Here is a 6,887-nt window from a genome sequence, read left to right on the forward strand (position 1 = left end):
AATATCTCCAGAAAATTTGTTGTGATGAAACATAATAAATAATCACATATTTATCAACAACATTAATATTTTTTTGTTTGTGTTCAATCCATATTGGAAAATTTATTGCATATTAATTCATTTCCAATTACCAATAATGAGAACTATTAGCATCACAATGACATACTTTCACTATTCTAATCTCATCCCTTTGAGTTTCTTTGGAGGATAAGCGCAGAGAAGAGGATTGCAAACAGCCTGATTGCTAGTGGGAGAAAAACGACCATAAGATCTCTATCTCCTTTCTCAGTTCACGGGACCCAATCAGTTGAGGCTGCGCTTTTTAAGAAGGAGGCAGGCTGAGCTGAGCTCCACTTTGTTGCTTTTCTCAGAGATATCTATGGCTCCCTTAAATGAAAATGTCAAACGATCTGAGAGAAATCACTTCAGGCCTTCACCCTTTCCACATACTGCTATCACAGTTCATGAATCTCTTCTGCCTTCTAGAGTGAATTGATTTGCCCATGGTGGTCTGAATGTGTTCCAGAATAACAATCATCTTATAAAGAATTCTTATATTTCTCAGAAAATTGTATAATGAACTTCAGCTGAAGCATATAATAGGAGTTCAATGACGATGTTACTTTATTTACTATATTCAAAATTTTACTTTTATTGTGTGCTTGAACTGTTTTTCATTTGGAACTAGATTAAGTAAAAATTTATTTTTGATTTGATCAATGAATGATCAGAAGTCTCATTGAAAAGTCTGTACTGTATTCAAGATAAAAGCAAACAGTACTCAACTCATGTAAAACTATTGATGCCAAATCTGTATCGAATACTGGAAATTGGAGGATTCGTTGTTTAATATTCAATATTCGTACAATGTTCCAATTCAGGCTCCAAAATGTCATTCATTAGTATTTATATGAATCGCTAAGCCTCCACTTCATCCGTGCCTCGGTGACTCAGTGTAATGCAGGGGGGTGGGGGTAAATCCACATTTCGAACAGAAAGTCTCTTCGGAGTCTACAAGTCATTTAGTTTGAATAGTTAGCGCAGTACTCCTCGACTATAGAGAGCGCATCGAGTGTTCCAAGCTTCAACCGCAACTTCGGTCTTAATCCAGCAACTTTGATTTGCGCTCAAATTCGGTTAAATTTCTCTCTCCTCTCTAAATAATCTTCGAAATTCGCAAGTTACACATCCCACTTCAACCTTCTTCTTCTTCAAATTATCGTTTACTTCTGCCTTTATGTTAATCTGTGGGCGAGATCTGGACTCATTTTGATTCAGCATATGGTTGAACATGAACAAACTTCAATGAACTCTTCTCTCAAAATATCGGGGCACCGAGCTTCGCTCGTTATTTATTTATTTACTCTTGATAAACCGAACACAATTCTTCAAAATTATTGGGGAAGTACTAACAGGCACAGCCCAAAACTGTTTCTTTCCCGAATTTTGATTTATACACTATAAATAGTTCAGAAAGTAGGTTATGTTCCATACACTTGAATTCAGGTTTAATTTTCTGTTCAAACATTTGAAAACAAAAAAATTATAATGAAGATTATATACAAACCAAATTGAATAACAAAATAACACTCACTAATCACTTGAAATTTGTCAAATAATGATCAACTTTGAAAATTATGATATACTCCAGTTTAGGAGGATTATCATGTCATGTCAACAAATCAGATTATGTTGATCAAATCGATTAAATTGTCTAGCTAGATAAAATTTCTCGCTGATTGATTATGATTACACAGCTGGAATTAATTCTGTCTCCCTCCCACACAGGCACACGCATCTTCTGTTATCGAGAGATGACGAAATTATCATCTGTTTTCCAAGGATGAATTATCCCAGTCAGCATACAGACGTAAATAATACGTCAAATTTATGTATTAGCCAATGTCAATCAAAGTAAATAATACGTATAACATTGATATTGAATACGTCCCATTTACGTATAAATGTCCCGACTTTTCATGTATACTATACGTATTTCTTGATACGTATATATACGTATTTCTTGATATGTATAATATACGTATTTCTTGATACGTATATATACGTATTTCTTGATACATACACTATACGTATTTCTTGATATGTATGCTATACGTATTTCTTGATACGTATACTATACATATTTCTTAATACGTATGCTATACGTATTTCTTTAAACATATACTACACGTATTTCTTGATACGTATACTATACGTATTTCTTGATACATATAGTATATATATATATATATATATATATATATATATATATATATATATATATATATATATATTCCAATACATATATTTGATGTATTGACCTATACATCTATTTTATGTATTGAAAACTAAATCTAATTTATGTATTGATTGATACGTAAATATGTCACACTATTTCATCTATTATATGTATTTCATACAAATATCTCATTTGATTGAGGTAACTCATTTATACATGTTGCCTAATACATCTAATTATTGACAAACACATTAATTTATTCATGTATTATTTGTGTGATACATTCATTTCCATACACTGTACTATCCAAGTTATGTATCATCAATAACATTTTCTCATTCAATTCCATTTCATAAAATAACCTTGAACTAGCAGTTGATAAGATCAGTTGTAAGATTCCCCTTTAGATAGATAGGATTCATTTGATAGATGAGAGTTCCACATCATCTCTATAAATAATCATGATAAAAGGGAGTGAAGTGAATGCTAGCAAAGTGTAAGCTATTTATCTGTTATTGGTTCAAGGTTGTTTTAATGAATAAATTGCATGATAAATTTGATTGTGGTTACATAACTTTTATGAGCAGGCATTCCCAGTGAAATTTGAGAAAATATGGAAATAAGGCGAGCAAAAAACAGTAGAATACAACTTGAAAATACATTTTTATTCCACTACAATCTCATAAAACGTGACAAATAAATTCTAGTCAATTCTTTTATTTTTTGAAGTTTTTAATAAATTACATTCTGGTCCCAGCCTGCCAGAGCCACTCTTACACCCTGGTTTCAAACAGCTTGCTCGTGAAATCTCCAGAGACGCAGCAACAACTTCTGAAACAGAATTTTACAATGTGTTATACTATACAGAGCGTTCATTGAGTCGCGCACATTCATATTAACATGTATGAAAATGGAGGGTTTTTATAATAATTGTTGTGTGGCTACCGCAAAATATCATCAGTACCTAATTTATATTATGTAATTTATGGTGTACAGGCTACCACAGGTCTGCATTTTTGTTTTGAGTTGGCTACCGTTAATGTGAACATGTTGTTTTGCCAAGAGCAAAAAGTGTTCCTTCATGAACCGTTTTTACCAAACGCATCCTGTGGCTTAACTCAAAGGAAAGGGTTTAAAAAAATAAGTTATATCTTATAAGTTACACTGAATGAATTGAAAATGAACATTACAACACAGATTAACAATATTTGTGTGGGTATACTTTATAAAGTGCCAATAATCGTGGTATAAAACTTTTTGTGTGTAAAAAGCAGCCTTTTTGAACTCATGTTATAAAATGTTGGAAATAATTGTATAGTAAGGCACATAAGTATATAGTATGTTTATAAAAGTTACACTAATAAGAATATTTTATAAGAATATTTAAGTTTAATGACTGCCTTGTTTATTATTACACACAAAAATGTGTTTTACCATGCTTGTTGACTCTTTATGGAATACCGGCAATTAACTGAAAATGAACATTACAACAGAGATCAACATTAGTGTGGGAGTGGGCTACTCCATAAAGAGTCAACAAGCATGGTAAAACACATTTTTGTAACCTATATACCGGTACCATAAATTACTTTATGATTTGCAAATCATTTCAATGTAAATCTTATGAGAGTTGGCTGAAGTATGGTAGTGGATTCGACCAACTTAGCCAAACAAAAGTTCAACATTCAATGGACACATAAGAAGGCTTCTGATGTCCATTAAGCAAACTATATTGCTATATTTCTCCACATTTTCAACATTTTAAGCAAAAGAATTTGATAGGTGAGATTTTAATGTAGCTATCAATCAATTTAATTTTTTGAGCACTAGCATAATCTATTCTGAACATTTCTAATGAAAGGATCAATAACAATTACTTTCGAGGTGAGGGAAACAAAAATAACAAAAATAACTTTCCAGAGATTCTACTTCTTTACTTAAAGGCTATCACACTATTTTTATTGCTTGTTGTTGGCATAGCCAACATAGTAACATAAGATTTGGATTGGGCCTTCCATCCAAGAAATAGCAGTGTTGTCAGATTGTGGGAAATTCGAACTTCTTCAAATTCCCGATTAGACCCATCCTCTATATGCAAGTCATCCTCGATATGCAAGTTAGGTTAGTATTAAAAAGTTCCTGGGTGAAAGGATTCAAGGGAAATAATACTGTATTTTTTATAAAATTGAAAAATTGCATGAATATGTTTTCCTTTCAAAATTGCATTTTTTGTCCTTTCAAATATCACTTTTCTGAGAGAAGTTCTCTCATCACAATCATGGGATGAACTAAAAGGAGTAAAGTTATTTATATCAAAATGACAAGGAGAATTCGTGCTTTCTATTGCTTTTTATTTTTTTCATATACGACCGATATAACTTTGTTTTAATCCATGAATGTGCTTATCAATGTCGAGTCAACTCGAGCAGAAAACATTTGTGGGTTCAAATCGTCATCAAACGTTTGACGATCTGGAAACTTTTTTGTTTTAGAAGATAAGTGGGTGTTGAAAGCGAAAAAGTTGTTCAAAAAATTATTGATATTATTTTCCCAATCCTCAAAAATAGTCGGAAGACCTCATTGTTTGGCCTCTCAGGAGTTTCAAAGTAAGGAAAGCTTTGTAGGCATGAAGCATTGTATGTTAAAGGTTGTTTTTTGAACGATTCAGGCGTATTAGAATCAGGTATTCGAGCAGCAGTCAGTTGGATTACCATAGAAATATGCAGTTTTGCAACACTGCTTGAGTTTTTTGAAGCAGGGCTTTAATTTTCTTCATTTAGTCGCATGTGTTTGCATTAGAAGAAGTTATAATTTCACACAATCTGACAACGCTGCTATTTCTTGGATGAAGGGCCCAATCCCAATCTTATATGTTACGCCAACTATAAACACTAAAAAGACTTGAAGAATAAAATAATAACTTGAAGACTTGAAGAATAAAACACTTATAAGCACACTTACTCTCCAAAATTTTGTTTCTCAGAAGGCTGTTTAGGGACCTCTTCCCTTTCCCGCGTTCCCTGCAGAAGTTGGTGGCAACTTCATTCATTGTCAGCCGGACGAGCGGCGTCTCCACATTCCCTCCCACAAGTTCATGTAGGAAGTCCACCTACAAGAGAAAAAGACATGTATGAGGATTTTAGATTACAGAAATTCCTATTCAGGAGGTTCAGAAGACTTAATTCATCCCATATTCATTTATTTATTGAATTATGACATGAAAATTTAGTTTATTATAAGAACTTATCAATAACGACATTAATTGTGAAGCTGAATATAACATTATTTAATCCTTGCTCACCTTTCTATTAATATAATTTCATTGTTGGGAGAGGAAGGATTTTTAACTCCTGTCAGTTATTTAGTTTGCTAATTACAGGTCCTTGTAAAACAAAAATATATTTATTGAAATGCATATGAATACAGTAGACGGTACTTCACTTTCATTCTTCATTAGTCAAACCTTACGGTTACGGTTATCAAATAATGATTATTACTGCTATACTGGTGTTTTCAATGTGAAATTTCCACTGAAATCAATTAACTGTTTAAAATTGAATATGCAACTGTATTAAATAATTGTAAATTAGATTTATTGCAAATAATTGTGAAATAGATCCTGTCCTCCATTCCAAGATAGGTTTCACGGTTATTAAAAAAATTATTATTATTGCTGCTCTGGTGTTTTTGTAACTTGACAATGAAAACATTTCTCGAAAATAAACTAGGTTCCTACATGTTGAAAATGGAATACAGTATATGCAACTGTATTCAACATCATTCATTGCAAATAATTGTAGAAGAGATTCTATCCTTTAATTCAAATTTTATCTTCATAATGAAAAGAAAAGGCATTCAAAAATAGGAGAATAGCGATGAGATGAAAGTTAACTTATTTTTCGTTCTCAAAAAATAGATTAAGAGTGATTCGCAATCTGAGAAGCCTATGAGCTTTTTTCTTGTTGTTTTTGTTGATAGAAATAGCTTGAGAATAAAATATTTCGTAAATTTTCTAGTTCAAATCTTTCAGGATCTGAAGTCATAAAAATTGAAAATTGTACAATCAGTTTTTTTCTCAATTTAATCAAATAAATAGATTTATTATAATAACAAGATATATGCAAGTATTATTGTAATAAATTCTCACTCACCTGAACAGTGAACAGACGCAGTCACCACAGAAACACAACAGATACAATAACTGACAGAAACTCAATGAACTACCTAATCTACTCTCTATTAATCAATTCCCTATTTATCAAACCTAGTAACTCAAAAATCTATTACTAAGCCTATCTATTTATCTGAATCCATCTGCCAATTTTATCACAATCTCAGAAATCAATCTCGAAATTAGCGCGATGCTACTTCTAAACGTTGTGAAGAGGCAAATGAACTGGAGACGAACGAATACCAGCACCAGAATCTTTGACTTCAAAAAGAGAAAATGGTGGTTGGATACCGTTGTGGAGAATAGAAAGTTTGGGGGGGGTGTGTGTGTGAGAGAGAGAGAGAGTGATTCAGTGTGGCATAATAGAGAGACAGAGACAACGTTCCAAACTGTTGGACTTCCCGTTTCTCGAATTTCACTACCTACCATAGTCACCTATATATAGTTCCTCTTTGAAAAGCATTCGTTTCGAATTCA

The 6,887-nt window shown here is 32.3% G+C and overlaps 1 long non-coding RNA gene across 1 annotated transcript; it reads right to left on the bottom strand.

The window, feature by feature from the left end:
* Positions 1 to 2,883: 2,883 nt before the first annotated feature.
* Positions 2,884 to 6,666, bottom strand: LOC111061488. Its single transcript, XR_005571473.1, has 3 exons — positions 6,391 to 6,666; positions 5,201 to 5,348; positions 2,884 to 3,070 (listed from the first exon to the last, which is right to left on the bottom strand). It is a non-coding gene; the product is annotated as an uncharacterized LOC111061488 (long non-coding RNA).
* Positions 6,667 to 6,887: the final 221 nt, after the last annotated feature.

The sequence above is a fragment of the Nilaparvata lugens genome, chromosome 5 (genome assembly GCF_014356525.2).
Source record: "Nilaparvata lugens isolate BPH chromosome 5, ASM1435652v1, whole genome shotgun sequence".
NCBI classification, from domain to species: Eukaryota; Metazoa; Arthropoda; class Insecta; order Hemiptera; family Delphacidae; genus Nilaparvata; species Nilaparvata lugens.